Source organism: Gossypium arboreum, chromosome 6 (assembly GCF_025698485.1).
Source record: "Gossypium arboreum isolate Shixiya-1 chromosome 6, ASM2569848v2, whole genome shotgun sequence".
NCBI lineage: Eukaryota > Viridiplantae > Streptophyta > Magnoliopsida > Malvales > Malvaceae > Gossypium > Gossypium arboreum.
Genome location: NC_069075.1, coordinates 32666235 through 32685845, shown reverse-complemented (window position 1 = coordinate 32685845; position 19611 = coordinate 32666235).

Genomic DNA, 19611 nt, shown 5'->3' with positions numbered 1-19611 from the left:
TAGCGACATCCGGTTAAACTCAAGGTATGTGATTTGAAAATTATAAGCTTGCTGGAAAATTTCAGCTAACGACTTGTGAAATTTCCCAATGACAAGGTAAGTGCGGTGTGTGCTTTATGCGCTAGGAGTAAGAGCGTATGAATATCCGCTCCTATGATGGAACGAGTTATCGGCCTTAATGAAGCCGTTATTTGTGTATGAACATAAGAGTTGGGATGGTGAAGTAAGTATGATTATGTGAATGTGCATTAATGAAATGATGCATTTGGTTATGTGAATGTATTGCTTTAATTAAAGCTGATTATATTCCTTGAGACTTACTAAGCATAAAAATGCTTACCCGCTGCTTTGGCTCTCTGTTTTATAGATTTCGCCGATAGCAATCGGATTCGGGATCAATAAAGTCAAGTCATCCACACTATCAACGCCTCTATTTTGGTATAAATTTTGGTTGAACTTTGAAATGGCATGTATAGGACCCCTTGTTGGTTTAAAATGTGGCGATGTATATGTATACGGCCATGCTAAAATGGCTCGTAAAAGGAAGCATGAACTTAGACTATTTGTGGTTTGAATGTATATATATGGTGTCATGATGTGATTATGGATTGAAATGGGAGTGTTGGTCACATGATCAGCCATTGGTATGGTTAAAATGATCATATGTGAACCTATGTATGGCAAGACTAGTTGGTTGATGGAGACTACAAAAATAGATAAGACCTACCTTAAAACAGATGCTGCCAGCTGCAGTGACGTGAATGTGAAAAATCACCAAAAATTGTATGAATGGTATTAAATAGTGAATAAGCTATGTAAATGAACCTTGATGAGTCTATTTTCATATGGAAGAAGCGAAATGGTCATAGGAGTTACATGTTAAAAGATATTGAAGCTATTGTGGAACAGGGCCAGAACGGTTTCTGGGTCCCCTGTCACAACTTTAAAAATTTACTATAAATTATCCAGAAAGAATTAGAAGACATACCTTATATGTACAGATTTCATTTTGAGTCTAGTTTCATTAGAAACAAACGGCACCAGCATTAAAGCCCTGTACAGAGAGATATTCAAGTTATACCGCGCGAAGGTCAGAGCAGTCGATCCCTGTAACATGGGTGACTTTAACTAATAAACTGTACCAATTGGCCCGACCAAAAATTCTAGAAATAGATCCATCAATGGATATATGAGTCTAAATTCAGGAAAAATTTACGAAACCAGTTTCCGAGTTTTGAAACTCGAGATATGATTTTTAAGGCAACGGTGACGCAGTCTTCCAGCCTGACTGGAAATGTCAAATTGGTGGGCAAAACATGTGAACTTGGCTTGTTAACCCCTCGTGTCCGACACCGGCGATGGTCTCGGGTTCGGGGTGTTACATCATCCATAAATGTGCTAAGCATGGGATAAAAATATGTATAATTTACGGTTTATCAAGTACCAGTTGTATGCGAGTATTCGGATGTGTTTCCTGAAGAATTGTCGAGTTTGCCACCTATCCGAGATGTTGAATTTGATATTAAGTTAGTGCCGGGGATGACTTCGATATCGGTAGCTCCGTACAGAATGGCACCTACTGAATTAAAAGAATTGAAAGCTTAGTTGCAAGAGTTGACAAATAGAGGGTTCGCGCGACCGAGTTTCTCTCCCTAGGGTACACCAGTTTTATTTGTGAAAAAGAAAGATGGAACTATGAGAATGTGTATCGACTATAGACAGCTCAATATGGTGACTATAAAGAATAAATATCCGTTGCCACAGATTGACGACCTGTTCGATTAGTTGAAAGGGGCTACATGTTTTCAAAGATAGATTTGAGATCAGGCAACAATCAATTGAGAGTTAAAGATTCTAATGTGCTAAAAACTGCTTTCCGAACAAGGTACGGACACTATGAGTTTCTGGTTATGCCTTTCAGATTTACCAATGCACCTGTTGTTTTCATGGATTTGATGAACCAGATACTCAGACAATATTTAGATCGGTTTGTAGTTGTGTTCTTAGATGACATTTTGATCTATTCCCGTGATGAAACTGAACAGGGCGAACATTTGAGACTTGTGTTACAGACTTTGCGAGATAAACAGTTGTATGCAAAGTTCAGTGAATGTAAGTTCTGGTTATGTGAAGCCAGTTTTCGGGGACATGTTGTATCAGCATCGGGTATTCAGGTTGATCCAAGTAAGATTTCGACTATACTCTATTGGAAACCTTCGAGAAATGTTTCTAAAGTTTGAAGTTTTTGGGGACTTGATGGTTGCTATAGACAGTTCATGAAAGGTTTCTCTATGATTGCAACCTGATGATGAAGCTCTTACAAAAAAGATGTTAAATTTGAGTGGTCAGAAAAGTATCAGAAAAGTTTTGATCAGTTGAAAGTCCGTTTAACTGAAGCCCAAGTTTTAGTTCAGCCAGAATAGGGTAAAGAATTTGTTATCTATAGTGATGCATCTTTGAATGGTTTGGGCTGTGTTTTGATACAGGAAGGCAAAGTTGTAGCTTATGCCTCAAGAAGTTAAAGACACACGAAAAGAACTATCCAACACACGCCTTAGAATTGGCAGCTATTGTGTTTGCATTGAAAATATGGCGCCACTACCTGTTCGGTGAGAAATGTCACATTTATACTGGTCACAAAAGTTTGAAATGACTCAGAAATATCTGAATTTGAGACAGCGTCGATGGTTAGAGCTGTTAAAAGACTACGAGCTTATGATTGACTACCATCTAGGAAAGGCTAATGTTGTTGTTGATGCTCTAAACTAAAAATCACTATTTGCTTTACGTGCAATGAATGCACATATGGCTATGTCTGATGATGGTTCGATTATAGCTGAGTTAAAAGCAAGACCGTTAATATTCAATAGATTTGTGATGCTCAAAAAGTTGATAATGATTTGTTAGCAAAGCAGGGCCAGTGTGACTTGAATATTGATTTAGAATTTTGAGTAGATGTTGAGGGTTATCTGAGGTTCATAAACTGAATATGTGTTCCGAGAAATCCAGAGTTGATTCAAATGATTTTGAATGAAGCTCATAATAGTAAAGTATCTATTCACCCGGGTAGTACGAAAATGTATAATGATTTGAAACAACTTTATTGGTGGCATGGTATGGAACAAGATATTTCTATGTTTTGAAGTGTTTAATTTGTCAGCAAGTTAAAGCCGAGCACCAGGTACCATCTGGGTTACTTCAGCTGATCATGATACTGGAGTGGAAATGGAATAGAGTCACGATGGATTTTGTATTCGGTTTGCCATTGACACAGAGCAAGAAAGATGCGATATGGGTTATTGTGGATAGATTGACTAAATCGGCTCATTTTGTTCCAATTCGTAATGATTACTCACTTGATAAGCTAGCTGAATTGTAAGTTTTTCAGATTGTGAGATTACATGGAGTACCTATTTCTATTATTTCGGATAGAGATCCAAGGTTTACATCGCAGTTTTGGAAGAAATTGCAAGATGCTCTAGGTACGAAATTACATTTTAGCACTGCTTTCCATCCGCAAACAGATGATCAATTTGAACTAATCATTCGGATACTTGAGGATATGTTGAGATGTTGTATTCTTGAGTTCAAAGTTACGTGGGAATGATACTTGCCTCTGATTGAATTTACGTACAATAATAGCTTTAAATCGAGTATCAAAATGGCACCTTATGAGGCATTGTACAATCATAAATGTCGTACACCATTGTATTAGATTGAGCTCGGTGAAAATAAGTTACACGGGGTCGATTTGATTAGAGAGACTGAACAAAAAATAAAAGTAATCCGTAAAAGTCTGAAAACAGCGTCAGATCATCAGAAATCGTATGCAGACATGAAACGAAAAGATATAGAGTTTCAGATAAGGGACAAAGTCTTTTTGAAAGTCTCACCATGGAAGAAAATACTTCTATTCGATCGTAAAGGCAAATTGAGTCCAAGATTTATTGGGCCGTACGAGATTATTAAACGTATTGGGCCAGTTGCTTACAGACTATTGTTGCCACCTGAGTTAGCAAAGATCCATAACGTGTTTCACGTATCGATGCTTCGACGATATCGATCCAACCCATCACATGTGATTTCTCCATTAGAGATTCAGATTCGATCTGATATGACTTATGAAGAAGAACCGATCAGGATTTTAGATTGTGAAGTTAAATAATTAAGAAATAAGAAAATTTTGTTAGTGAAAGTACTGTGGCATAGACACGAACGTGGGAGCCAGAGGATGCAATGAAAGAACGTTGACGAAAATTCCTAAACGGGGAAAGTTGTAACAACCCAATTTAGACCCTAATTAGAACGATGGCTTCGGGACCACGAATTCGAGTCAGAAAAATTTTAAAAAACTATTTTCTGTGTTTATTATGTGTGATTTAATATCTGTGAAATTTTTGTGTTTTAATTTTATCGTTTGAGTGCCCGATTTAATAAAAGAGCTTAATCGCATAAAATAGAAAATTTATGGTTTAATTTGTAAAGGCTAAATTGTTGTTGTCTTTATTGCATGAGGTATTTAAGTTGCAATATTACCATATGAATTAGTGATGGACAGTTGTGGCCTTAATATATAAGTTTTAGTTATTAATTTATAAAGGTTAAAAATGTAAATGATGTATTATTATGTATTAAATAAACAAAACGTAAAATAGCCATGCATTTTCATTTGTTTTTACCAAAAATTGAAGAAAAAAGAAGCCATTTTTTTTGTTTTAGGTTCGACACTCTGAAAGCTTAATTCGGGTATGAGTTTTGCTCGGTTTTTAATAACTTTTACTTTTTTGAGAACGTTGCAGTGTAATGTACAAAGCATATGCTTGAATTTCTAATTTTGATGAATATTTTTAGTTATGCCATTGACGAATAATTGAGCTTTGTGATGTTAGATGATGAATTATGAAAGATATGTTTTGGATTAATATATTTTGTATTGAAATTTTTGATGAATTTGAGAAATTAGGGCTAAATTGAAAAAAATAATAAATTGAGGGACTAAAATGTGAAATAAATTAAATATATAGACTTGTATGAGCATAAGGAAGATTTGGCCTAAGCATAGTGTACTCAAATTTTGCATGTTTTGTGTTTTGTGCAATTTGGACTAAATTGTAAAAAGTGTGAAATGTTAAGGGAAAAATAGTAATTTGCCCATTTATGTGTTTTTGGACTAAATTGAATGAAATTATGTTTCAATGAGTTTAATTTGAATATGTTTAGATCAATAACCAAAGAAATCAGATTTGGATCGAGGGAAAACCAAAGTTGTCGAATAATTGTCCTGTTTCGATTATCGTTGTCCGATGTAAGTTTATAAGTAAATAGATGTTGTTAATTTTAAATAAATATGGGTTTATATGCTGAAATTAATTATGTGAGAGTATACATGTTAAATTTGAATGTGTATATGCTTGGGAGCTATGTTTACGAAGTCGATTCGACCGAGTTATAATGTCCTAAAGCACTATATGAACCTTAGAAATAGCTAGGACATATATGTCATGACATAGGATTTCTGTAACACCCCAAACCCGGCCTGGACATTACGGCCGAATCTGGTGTGTCACATTGAAGTGTTTTTCAAAAATAGGACTTGTCGTTAAGAATCTGAACTTAAGTTAAAACCCTTTTAGTTTTTAATGCTTAAGAAAATTTGACAAATTAAGTTGTTACTAATTGAAAATCAATTTGTCAAAACAATTGCCATGTTAATCGCCGTTGATTCCTTAAACTGAATAAAATCGCAGAAGCTTTTGAAATCCTTAAAGTTTAAAATGTGGTTTTCCCTTGAAAACAGTTATTATTTTGAAATCTCATCTTTTCCTGGTCTAGCAGTTTAAGATAAGAAATCAAAGCCCAAATAAAAGTTAAAACCACAAATGGCCTTATTACATAACCAAAAACCCAATATGAAATTTAAATAAATAAATTCAAAGGTAGAACATCAGCAATCGTGTGGCCACCTCCGAGTCCCTTGTAGCACCAAACCGTCTAAGGCTGAGGATTACTTGTACAGTTAAAAGAAAGGGTGAGTTTATGAAAACTCAGTGTGTAAATCCCTATTAGTCAAACAGTAAACAATACATGCAGTAACAGTCTTGGCCTGAGCCTTATCGAGTAATAGGACAGTCTAGGTTTTAGCCCTATACAGTAATAGTGAGGGCCTAAGCCCAATACAGTATCAGTACAGTGTAATGCAATTATGCATCCCACCCAAATCCAACCAGTACAGCACCCGTACCAACCAACACACCATGTAGGGATATAAATCGACCCACCCAAGCAGCACACGAATATCATAGCAAAGCTTCCAGTAATAATAATGCAACATAGCTGTCAGAAACAGTAAGTGTGGCAAAGCCACTGGTATCAGCAATTCCTAGCCACCAGTAACAGTGAATGTGACAAAGTCACCAGTACAGTACTTCCTCCACGTCAAAATCCCAACCCCATGATGTATGTCATGTCATAACATTACGTGTATGCAAAGTCATACTCAGTACAATCATATATGTAAATCATAAGCACATCAATCATACGAAACATAAGGGCATAATTTTACCAAACAGGGGTATTACGGTCATTTTATCCTATAAGGGTATTACAGTCATTTTACAAACCAGGGGTATTTCGATAATTTTACAAATAAGGGGTATTTTGGTAGTTTTACAAATCAGGGTCTTAACGACCCAACCGAAGGTCCATCGTCGCCTCAAGCGACTTAAGTAATCTAAACAGACATAACGGTGCAAATGGGCCTAAAGCCCATATCGGCCCAAGTTGGCCCACACGCACGTGTGGCCCATTTAGCCAAAATTTAGATAGGGCTATGTGTACACCATAGCCCAATTCGTTAATAGTCACTTACCGCAGATTTTATCTATGTGGGCCACGAGCCCATTGGGCCCATACAGCCCATTTTGGCCCATTTTGGCCCTAAACAACCTAGGTCATGTGCGCGACATGACAAGTCTATCTACTTCCCGCTTAACAGCAAAATTTACCCACTCAGACCCACGGGCCCATTGGGCCCATACGGCTCATTTAATCCAAAACTATTCACGGCTGTACGAACAACGTAGCCCAGTCCAAAACTTACCACATAATATACATTTTATCTGCGTGGGCACACAAGCCCATTGGGCCCACATGACCCAGTCCAGCCCAAGATGGCCTAGAATAGCCTATGCGAGGTACACGACATGACAAGCCCAACCATATTCCACCTAGCAACTGATTGGACACAAGTGGGCTAACGGGCCCATTGGGCCTATTCGACCCATTTTATGGCCCAAGTGGCCCACTACGGCCTAAGTCCACCAATTCGCTCATGGTGGCCTTCCTTATCGAATGCCCATGTTCTGAGAGCTCGACTCACCACACGCACGATCGTACGCTCGTGTGGCATTACACGCCATAATTTCGGCTTTTCAGCATTTTGCCGATCTACAGTCATAGTAGAGTAAACAACACACACATTTTCAGCTTTTGAACCGATTATTAAAACAAGGCATACGGCTACATTCCTTCTTCGGCTTCTTGATAGTAATGGTTTACGGTGTACAGTTACACGCCTGTTTGCAGAATCACGCGGTAAAAATCTCCAAGTTCCAACCTTGATTAGCAAATGACTTTAATCTCTTAAGACCTCTGATCAAGATTAATCACACATGAATTGCAAATATCTGTTTTAAAACAGATCTTTTTAACCTATACAGTGATCAATTATGTGGTCTCCGTTTACAGACGTTAACTTACCAACCACATGAATATACAGCCCAAAGTAAGAATAAGGTAGCGATCTTACCTTATACTATTAATGAGCGGTAGAGTTTGATAACTTGCATAATCTTTGCCCTTTTCCATTCCTCAGAACTTCTTACCCCAATGCACCTCACCTTGTGGGGAAGGAACAATAAAAATCACGATCAATAATATTAAGAAGCATTCAACTTTTGAAAAAGATAGAAGAAGACAAATAGAGTGCATATAGAATTGTCAAAGAAACAAAGAAGAAGCTTTGCAACCACATACCAATTGTTAAATCTTCAGCAAAACTGAACCATCATACCACAACGCACTGAATGATCCACCAAACTCTGAATAGAGGACAAGAAACCAAAAACAAATAAGAGGGGAAGGAGGGACGGTCGGCTCAAAAAAGATCGAAAGAATGAATGAAATGTTAGGGAGAAAGGGAAACTATATTAGGTTATTTCCTTAACAAAAAGGAAGAGAATCAGAAACAAGGATGATCCAAGAGAGACTATTCGGCCACTATTGAGGAAAGGTGAGAGAGGTAATATAAAAGACACAACAATCTCGGTGGAGAGGGGAATATAGAAGATAAGAAGAGTCAAGAACAGGCTTAGCACATAACACTTTCGGCAAAAGAAGATAGCAAAGCAAAAGGAAACCGAATGGTACAGACACATTTGGCTAACAACAAAACGTAAAAGAGAACAATCCCCAAAATGCAATATTCGGCCAAGTCAACAAAAGTAAAACGAATGCAAAAGAAAAAAACTATCGAAACCCCTAAAGTCCCTTACCAATTCGGCACTAAGTCAATGACCGAATAGGCACCCATAGACTCCCAAATTTGTCCAACTCCTCTCCCAATCAAACTTCACGATTTTCTCCACATAATCCTCCCCTTATCTCTCCATGATCCACTCCTAAGATCACTCCTCAGTTCTCACCTCAATAACCTCCTTCCACTACAACTCAACCACTAGCCGAACCCAATTACAAAACAAATACCTCATTTGTGATGTGCCACACTCGAACATCAGACCTTAAGGTTTCCTTACACGCCACCTTGCCACCACACCATAGGCTCTTTTTGTTTCATATTTTATCCTCAATTAACTATAAGACATATGTGCTAGCATCCAGATTCACTTAAGATAAAAACTAAAATAAATTGCAAGAGCCAAGACTTGAACCCAGGCTCCTTTAAAACCTTAATGACACCCCAACCACTAGACCACATGCTTCATTTTTTCATTTATTTAACAAAATAATTTAAAAGGCCTTCATTAATGCATCCAGGGTTTTATTCACTAAAAACCATAATTTTGCTAAAGCCCAAGTTTGAACCCAAGACTTCTCCAACACTCCCAAACACTCCTAATCACTTAACCACTACAGCAAACAATCAATTGTGTCATTCACTTGCACAACTAAATTCCAATTTCTCCGATAATCGAAGCCCATTTCTTCTAGGTCCAAATTTAGGGCGTTAAAATTTTTTATATGTGTTCTTCTGTAAGACCGCATCTGGAACAGTGGCATCGATATGTGTTCTCATGTAAGACCCTGTCTGGGATAGTGGCAATGATACGTGATTATATGTAAGACCCCATCTGGGATGTTGACATTGTATGATATGTGTAAGTATCCGATTATCCTATTCAATTTTGAATGGTTCACCAGGCAATGATAAATCGAGCTAAAGTGATCAGGTATGTGATAGTTGATTATCTATTTGAAAATAAGGTAAGTTGGTTATTTGATATGTGATGCAAATTATACATGATGCTAATGTAAATATATATGTATTTGTGAAATATATTCGTCCACATGTTATGTATAAGTATGTGATATTAAAGTTTGATTCATAAGTTTATGCATATGAGTGTATATTTATTCGGTTATATAATGATATTATGGCTTTGAAGTTGAATGATACTTTGATAATATATATATATATATATATATATTTGGCCAAGATAAAGTTTATATATATGAAAGTATATGTTGTATATGAAACTGTAAGCTTGAAGTTAAATGTGATTATGATAGCATAAATTAGTATTGTTAAATTGAGTTGATGATGTCGTTGAGTTGTTTATTTCTTTATGACTTACTAAGGTGTGATAGCTTACTGTGTGTGTATGTTTGATTCTGTTTTATAATTTTGGAGACTAGTTATGGGCTCGGAGATCGTCAATGAAGTCTATCACACTATCGACTGATTTCGGTACTTTAAAAGTTTGAACTTGAACCTATGGCATGTATAGGCTAGATTATATTTGGTTAAGTTTGAAGTTGTGTATATATATTAAGCCATGCGAAAATGGCTAATATGTTATGTAAGTATATGAAATTTTAGTTAAGTTTATATGTGTCATATTCATTGAAAATGGTTCGTGATTTTGGATGTGGTTTGATTGAATCAGCTATGGTATATACATAAGTATGAATTATGCTTGTTATGTTACTCATGGTTAAAATGATTCGGTTATGTCCTGTATTTGATAGTAATGGTTTAATTTGGTTGACGAGTGTATTCGGCTAAATGTTGAATTTAGGTAATGGATATATTTGATTGATGATTCAGCACTTGCATATATATATATAGGTATCTGATGTAATGGTTTGATATATATATTATTTGAGTAATATGTTTGTATAACGAATTGGTTGAAATAAAATAATGGAAGGCTTGGTTGTGGTTAGGCTCATTAATAAGTATGAGAAAATATGTATTTATCTATGTTATTGGTTATGTGGTGTATGAATAGGACATAGATGTAAATGACTTAGTAAATCGGCAATAGATTAATTAAAAAATTAATGTTCATTCATAAATGTCTATGATTAATATTCAATTTTATGCATTTTGACCATGTTTATATTTATATGTTTTATTGATATGTTTATTTTTATTTGAGAGTTTGGTTAAATTATGTATATATAAACTTGTGAAGTGCTTGACATGTAATGCAAATTATGGTTGATGTATGGAATTTATTTTATGCAATGTTACATGGGTGTGATATGGTTGAGTAAAATGAAAGTGGACATTAAATAAGTATATGCATTTAGTAAGTTTATATTCGGCTAAGGCATTGTAAAATGACCAAATGAATAGTAATTCAAATTATAAGAAATCATGATTGTTTTATGCAAATTAGGTAAACTGATTATTTTGAGTTTAAGTTATTAATCAAATGCTTCCTATTAATATATACCATGCACATAATGTTATAAATTTTGAAATTAGGCTTAAGATATTTGTGAGATTTATTAATGCAAGATTTGTTGTATGTTTAATTCTTACGAATTAATAATTATTACTATATGTTTCAAAGCATGGTTACACATTATATTCATATGTCTGTTTTTGAATATGATAGGTTTTGAGTATGAAATGAGATGTTTGTTTAATGTTAATGTTTCGTAAAAATTTTACTATGTGTTTTATAAATTATTATGTATGCATTCGTAATGACCTAAGAGTTTATGTAATTGTTTGGAAGTTGTGTCTGGTTTGGTAATGCCTCATAACCCCATTCCGGTGATGGATACGGATTAGGGGTGATACATGCCAGCAATGCTTTAGTCAATTAAAAGCATTGTTAATTGAGATACAAGTGTTAGTTCAGCCAGAGTCCAGTAAAGAATTTGTGATTTATAGTGATGCATTATTAAACAGTTTGGGTTTTGTTATGATGCAAGAAGGAAAAGTGATAGCGTAGGCTTTTAGATAGTTGAAGCCGCATGAAAAGAATTATCTGACGCACGATTTAGAGCTTGCAACAATTGTGTTTGCTTTAAAGATTTTGTGACACCATTTGTATGGAGAAAGATGTCATATCTTTAAGGATCATAATAGTCAAAAGTACTTAATGTTGTAGAAAGATTTGAATTTGACACAGCGCAGATGGCTCGAGTTCTTAAAAGACTATAATTTAATCATTGATTATCATTCGGGAAAGGCTAATGTTGTTGTTGATGCTTTAAGTAGAAAATCTCAATTTTCTTTGCAACCTTTGAACACGCGGTTGACATTGACTAATGATGGTTCGATTTTAGCTGAGCTGAAAGCTAGACCAATGTTTTTGCAGCAGATTGGCGAAGCTCAGAAATATGATGATATGTTGATAGCTAAACGAAAACAGTTTGAGACAACTTTTGATTAAATTTTCAGATTGGGTCCAATGATAGCTTATACTTCAAAGGCAAAATTTGTGTACCGAGAAATTCAGATCTCGTTTAGAATATTTTATCGAAAGTTTGTAATAGTAGTGTAACACCCCAAAAATGTAGGGTCTATAATTTTGCATACTTTGACACAAATAGCATGTTTGGTGTGGTGGTTTAGTGAATTGGGTGTGTTTGGGGATGTCTACGAAGTCCTGGGTTCGAGCTCTGACTTTTGCAAAATTTTTGTTTCTGCTCTTAAAAGAATATGGAGGTTGACACATGGGCTTTATAAATAGTTGTGGTTGTTTTGTGTCACAAAGAGTGCGTGTGGTCTAGTGGCAAGGTGGCATGTAGCTTCTGCTAGGGGACTTGGGTTCGAGTCCTAGGTGTTGCAAAGGGATTTTATTTTGTGCTTCGGTGGCGTGAGAGGTGGAGTTTGGTACAAACTCTGTAGAGGTGGTTGGAGACTTGGTCAAGAGGGATATGGATGAAGGTTGGTGGGGATTTGGAAAAGGAAAATGTGGAGAGATAAAGGGAGAAAATCGTGGAAGGTGGGTGGCTAGGTGTTGGCCGAATTTGAGACTCCTTGGTAGTGTGTATTCGGCACTTTGGGGAAACTCTTTGGGAGGAAATTTTCTCTTCTCTTGGTTGTGCCGAATAGGTATAGAAGCAAGAAGGCTTTTTCATTTTTGTTTTCAGTAACTTTTCTCTTGAGTCGTGCTGTGTTTCCTCTTTGGTTTTGGTATATTTTCTGACCATTCGGGATTTCTTTCTCCTAACTCTATTTTCCTATTGTTTGTACCGAATACAAGGGTGTGTGTTAAACTCCTTTAAACCTTTTTCTTTTTCACATTCCCTCTCTGCCAAATTGACATTATTCTTCTTCTCTCTTCTTCTCTGAAGCTGAATATCCAAACTCTTCTCTCTCAAATGTTGTTCCTTTTACTGTAGTCGAATCTTCTTTACTTTCTTCTCCCCGTTCTTTCAAACGACTTTACCCTAACCGATCGTAGTATCTAGCCCCTTGTCTCTTGTGGTTTCGACTATAGTGAGTGTTTCATTCTTTTCTTTCTCCCCTCTCTGCAGTGTAAGTTTAACCGTGTTGGGTGTACAAGTACTCCGGCGCTAACCTTCTGTAAACTGATTCTACTATTGTGGTTCTCTGTCAGATTTGGGATAAGTGCTACTTTAGTGGTTGTGGTTTCTATTCACTCTTCTTCTTTTTTGTGGTATCTATGGCTCTCTTAACCATTTGTTTTCGATCAACATTGCTAGGGGATTGACAGCGCTAGTTCAACTTTGTGAACCGATTGTGTATCTTTCCTAGGGAGCGGGTTGTCAACATTTGTGGTAAGTATTGCTAAAGGGTTGGTTACCCATTGGTTCAAGTACCGATTTTGGGGATGTAAAACTCTTGAATAGTAATAGTTGAAAGACTAACTGTAGGCGAGTTTGATTGTAGTTTTCGTGTTTGAAGATTTTGGAGGGGTCGCGTAAAAGGTGTGTAATCGTACACCTAAACTTTTTCTACTATCAAGTCATTGGAAAAAGGTCTATATTCACACCATTATGTTACTGTGAATCGATGAAAGCCGAAAAGACAAAAAGCCGAGACCTTGGCATTTAAAGCCTCAGGAGCATGTGAGCGCTCATAGGGTAAACCGAGCCCATAAACCATAGGCGATAAACAGTAGAGGCCGCCACGAGTATTCTCGTAAACTTGGGCCGTTATGGGCCTCATTGGGTCGAGATTGGCCATGTGGGCCCAATGGGCTCGTGAGCCCCACACGGATGAAATTTGCGGTAAGTGACAGATAATGAAGTAGGCTATGGTGGTCGCATAGTCACTATTGGATTTGGGCTAAATGGACGATACGAGTGTGTGGGCCCATTTGAGTCAAGTAATAGGCCTAAGGCCCATTTACACTGTTTTGGCCATTTGGTCTTTCTGAGTCGTTTGAGACGAGTGTAGATCTTTTGAAGGGGTCGTTATTTGTATCGAGACCCCAAAATAGGGTAAATGATTGAAATACCCCTGAGGGGTAAAATTACTATTTTACCCCTAATCGATGAGATGACCACTATACCCCTAGTGGTAGGTTAATTTATGTGTACTTGACATTTATATGACTGATGGGGTTAGGTTTCTGATTTGGAGGAAGTACTATATTAGTGGCTTTGCCACGAAATTACTGTTCTGGTGGCTTTGCCACGTTTACTATTATTAGCAGCTCTGTTGCGTTACTATTAGCAGCTTCACTGTGATGTTGGTGTATTGGCTGGGTTGGTCGATTTAATCCCCACATGGTGTGTTGGTTGGTACAGATGGTGTGTTGGTTGGATTGGGGTGGGTTACATGACTACACTGTACTGATACTGAATTGGGCTTAGGCCTACACTGTTACTATAAAGGGCTAAGACCCGCATGATCGACACCTGAATAAGGCCTGTGCCTAGATTGTTCTTGCATGCATTTGCTTATTGTTTGACCGATAGGGGATTACACACTGAGTTTTCGTAAACTCACCCTTTTCTTTTCAACTGTGCAGGTAATCCCCAACTTTAGACAGTTTGGTACTACGAGAGACTCAGAGGTGGCCACACGATTGTTGATGTTATACTTTGAACTTTATTTATTTAAGTTTCATTTTAGGGTTTTGTTTATGTAATAAGGCCATTAATGGTTTTAAGTTTTAATTAGGCTTTTTGAATTTCTATGATAGACTGCTAGTCTAGGAAACACAAGTTTTCAAATCACCATGGTTTTCTAAAGAACACGAACTTTCAACAGCAAAGTTTTGAAAATGCTTTCGCGATTTAAATTGAATAACGTACCAGAGTCTAATAAAATGGTAAACGTTTTGACAGGAACCATTTTGCATTCTAAATGACAATAAAAGGATTTAAACTCAGGAACAGATTTTTACTTAAGAGGTCAATTTACGAAAAACACTTTAATGTGACACGACAGATTTGGCCATAACATCTAGGCCAGGTTTAGGGTGTTACATTTATTGGTATCAGAGCAGGTTGCAAAACTCGACTGTGTAATGGGTTTCTGAAATCTTTTCTCAAAATTAGGGTTTTGAAAAGTTTTTCTAAAATTTGGTTTTGGAAAAGATGATTTCAAAGGAATTGATTTTGAAATGACGATACTAGAAGTGTGGCACACCGAGTCTCCGGCGCCAAATCTGTAAGTTCTCTGCCATTATTTACTGCTATGAACTAAAATGTTATACTGAGAAACTACCTTAAATAGTAGTACTATACTGAAACTCTTTAGTTAGAGTAAATTGAGACTGTAGAAGACTGAAAACTGTAGTGAGAACTCGATCTGCGAAAACAAAAACTTTAAATACTGTTTATTAGAAAATATTTGTTAATAACTACTGGAATTATAAACTGATAACATAAAACTTCTAAATTCAGATTAAGCAAATATCGATATGAGCACTAGAGGTACTCGCGGAAGGGGTACCCAAGGCCGTGGTAGAGGCTGAGTAAGTGCTAGAGCTGGGTCTTCAGCATCGGGTCACATGCCTACTAGAGAGGCACCAGCTTCACCTGTAATACCCCGAAAATTTTTACAATAAAATATTATCTGTAATATAGTAAAATAAGGAAATAAAGTGACAAAAAGGAAAATTTTGAGTTATGTCAATATTGGGAAGTATATTATGATATATTAATTCAAGAAAGGACTAAATTGTAAAGATGAGAAAAGTCTTGTTGCACAAGAGTAAATACTAAAAATTTAAGGGGTTGAAATGTAAATATAAAAAAGTTTAAGGACTAATGGTGCAAATATTTTAAGGGTGGAATGATCTAGAAACCAAGAAAAATTGATGAATTAGGACCAAACTGAATAGGTAAAAAATTATGAGGGACTAAATCACAATTTTACCAAATTAAGTGATGACTCAAGGATGGAATTCTAAAAGATCATGAAGGGCAAAATGGTCAATTAGTAAGAGAGAGAATTCTAGAATGTAATGATTATGTTGATAATATTTTAAATTAATTAATTAGATAAATATTATTTTATTAATATTTTTATGAGATATTTATTATTATTATATTATTATTTATTTAGTATAAAAGGAAGGAAAGATGAAGAATTATCATCACGTTTCGTTTCTCATGCAAACCCACGTAAGAGAAGAAGAAGAAAAGAAGTTTTCTTTCTTTACAGTTTAATCCTTCCACCAAAAATTCATTATTTTCACCTAAAAATTGAAAGAATTTCCATAGCCATCAAGAGAGAAAGATAGCAAGGAAATGATGGGAAGCAAGAATATTAAGTTGGATTCAAGAAATAGAAGTTGGAGGAGAGAGAGAAATCAAGTTAAAGATTGAAGTCAATAAGAAAAGGTAAGAACATCAAGATTTCAATATATTTTTAAGTTTAATATTGTTGAAAAAGCATGGAATTGATGTTGATTTAGAGTTTTCTTATATATGGTCTTATGTTCTTGTCATGTTAGTGAAGAGAAAATAAGAGAAAGTGATGAGAAATAGTGTAAAAAGAAAATAAGGGTGTTATAAACATGGTAATTAATATCTTGCACTAAAACAGTTCTAGACAGCAGTAGTAGTCTAACTTTGAAAAATCACCAAAAATTTTAGAAATCGAATTATAGGATGAATAAAATATTAAAATAAATCTTATCGAGTCTAGTTTCTTATAAAAGAAATTATGTAAGCAATGGAATTGTAAATCATGAGATATAATAAATTTTGTGAGACAAGGTCAGAATGATTTCGGGTTCCCCTGTTCTGAATTTGGAAAATCATCAAAAATTGGATAACAATAATTATGGGCTTAAATTTATATGTTTAGAATCGTGAATGAGTATAGTTTTAGGAGAAATAAATAGGAATACCATTCGAATTCTGTATGAGGAGATAATTAATTTTTAGTGAAGAAGGGTCAGAACTTTCAGACAGCAGAACAAGGGTAACTTTAAAGAATAAATTGTACTTATTGGATGAACTAAAAATTCTGAAAATTTTATGGTAAGAAGATACATGAGTCTAGTTTCAGGGAAAATTATCGTATCTTAATTTGGAGTTCAATAGCTCTAGATATAAATAATTTAGTGACTATGACATAGATGGACAACTTGAATATTCATAAAAGTAAATAATAAAGATTATAGATAATGTTACTTACAAGTGTGTTATATACATTAAGGATGTGGAATGGAGAGGAGGAGGAGGAAAATATATATGAATATTCAGCTAGCATGGCTAATTTGCATGTTTTAGGCTTAAGGACTAAATTGAATAAAAGAAAAACTTCAGGGGGCAATTTTGTAAAAATGTCAAAATGAACAAATTGAAGGGAATGGATTGTTTTATTATCTAAATTAATAAATTGAATGAAATTATCAACTTAAGATCGGGTGAAAATTGGGAAAATGGTATATTACCAAAATGTCCCTGAATCTTGATATTTTTTGCAATTTCGCTAGGTAAGTTCGTATAACTTGAATTATATTCTTAAATTCTTGAAATGTTTTTTTGATATGAATATGATTTGAATGTTCATTGTATGAAAATTGATGAAACAATAACATATTTGATAAAATGGGGAAGAAATCCCGGTTGAATGAAAGGAAAATTTGATGGATCTTTGAAAATGAATTGACGGTAAAAAGGATCTAGCTCGGACGGGTGATCCTATCCCGATATAGCCCTCTGAAGAATATGTGTAAATGGATTTAGCACGACAGTAATGAATTAGGGTCGAATTTAGCTCGATCGGTAATTTAGATCCAAGCTCATTAGAGTAATTGTCGCTGAGGGATTTAGCACGACCGGTAATCCCGACAATACTCTATGAGTTTATATTCTGAGGATTTAGCCTGACTGGTAATCCCACTGTAAGGATGAGGTTCGCGGGAGTGTGCTCTCTGATATGAAACGAGTAAGACCATGGTTGAAAGATACCATGGCAACCTAATATGAAATGTATAAGACCATGGTTGAAAGATACCATGGCAACCTGATATGAAATGTGTAAGACCATGGTTGAAAGATACCATGGCAACCTGATATAAAATGTGTAAGACCATGGTTGAAAGATACCATGGCAACCTGATATGAAATGTGTAAGACCATGGTTGAAAGATGCCATGGCAACGTGATATGAAATGAATAAGACCATGGTTGAAAGATACCATGGCAACATGAGGGGAAATGAATAAGACCATGGTTGAAAGATACCATGGCAGTGTGACATGAAATGAATAAGACCATGGTTGAAATATACCATAGCAACATGATAGAAAATGAGTAAGATCATAGTTAAAAGATACTATGGCATCATGTCAAAGATAAATAAGACCGTGGATGGGAGACGCGATGACATCTATTGAACTATTTTTATTCAGGTAATATGTATCAGATGACGAATGGTTATATGAAATGGTTGTGTGAAATGTTTACAAGAACTGGTCATATGGAAATATATGTACAAAATAGTTGTATGAAATAATTATAAAGATAGATAAACAAAATAAGAATAAGTACATGGAATATAATTTATGTTAAGTTTGATATAAACTTTACCGAAATAAATATACATAAAATTTCGGAAATGATGGAGCATGAAATATTGATATAATGAAATGATTGATATATGCTTATGAAGAAAGCGGTAAGAGAGTGATATGTTTCATGACATGTACATATATGATTATCTTTGATATGTTGATACAAGGAAATTATGTAAGTAAAGACAATTATTAAACTCAAGTGTGACATGTCAAGAAAATAAGTATATCAATATTGAATTTATATGAAATATGTGCAAGTATACTAACAATGATGTTGTTTGATGCTTAGACAAGTGTCAAGCTATTGATTGAATGATAACATGTTTAATTATAAGAAACATTGAAATGGTAAGTACTTACATGAAAATAAAATTTAAGATTTTGCAAAATTTTTTATGATCCCGATTTAATTCTGGTTGGTTTTTAATGTATGTTTGGGGCTTCGAGGGCCCCAATAGAGAGACGTTATGATTATCTTCAAAATTTGAATAATAAATGACTCAGAATTATCTGAAAATGTTCAGTAAACTCCAGTAATGCCTCGTACCTATTCCGATAATGGATACGGGTAGGGGGTGTTACATCACTAGTAACTGAGACAGGGTCTCATGATCGAGCAGTTGGGGATGATGCTCTATCCCATGCAATGTTACGAGTTCATGAAAGGGTTGCTGGAGTGAGTATGGGATCAGTGGGTCGGGGGGTTAATTTTTGAGCGACTCTGAGCTAATGGGGCGAAAATCTTCAGGGGTGTTTCTGGTGTAGCCCTGAATGTTGCGGAATATTGGTTAGAGGCTACTGAATGAATAATGGATGACCTTGATTGTACTGTGGAACAAAAGTTAAAAGGGGCAGCGTCTTTACTGTAAGATGAGGCCTACAATTGGTGGCTTACTATAACAGAAGGTACGCAGGCTGACCGTTTGACATGGGACTTCTTCAAAGCGACCTTTCAAAGAAAATATGTGGGAACAAGTTATGTAGATGCCCGAAGGAAGGAATTTCTGAACTTGACCCGAGGGAATAAGACTATGGCGGAGTACGAAGCAGAGTTTCTGTAGTTGAGTCAGTATGCTCGCAGAATAGTCGTAATCGAGTATGAGCACTGTGTGCGATT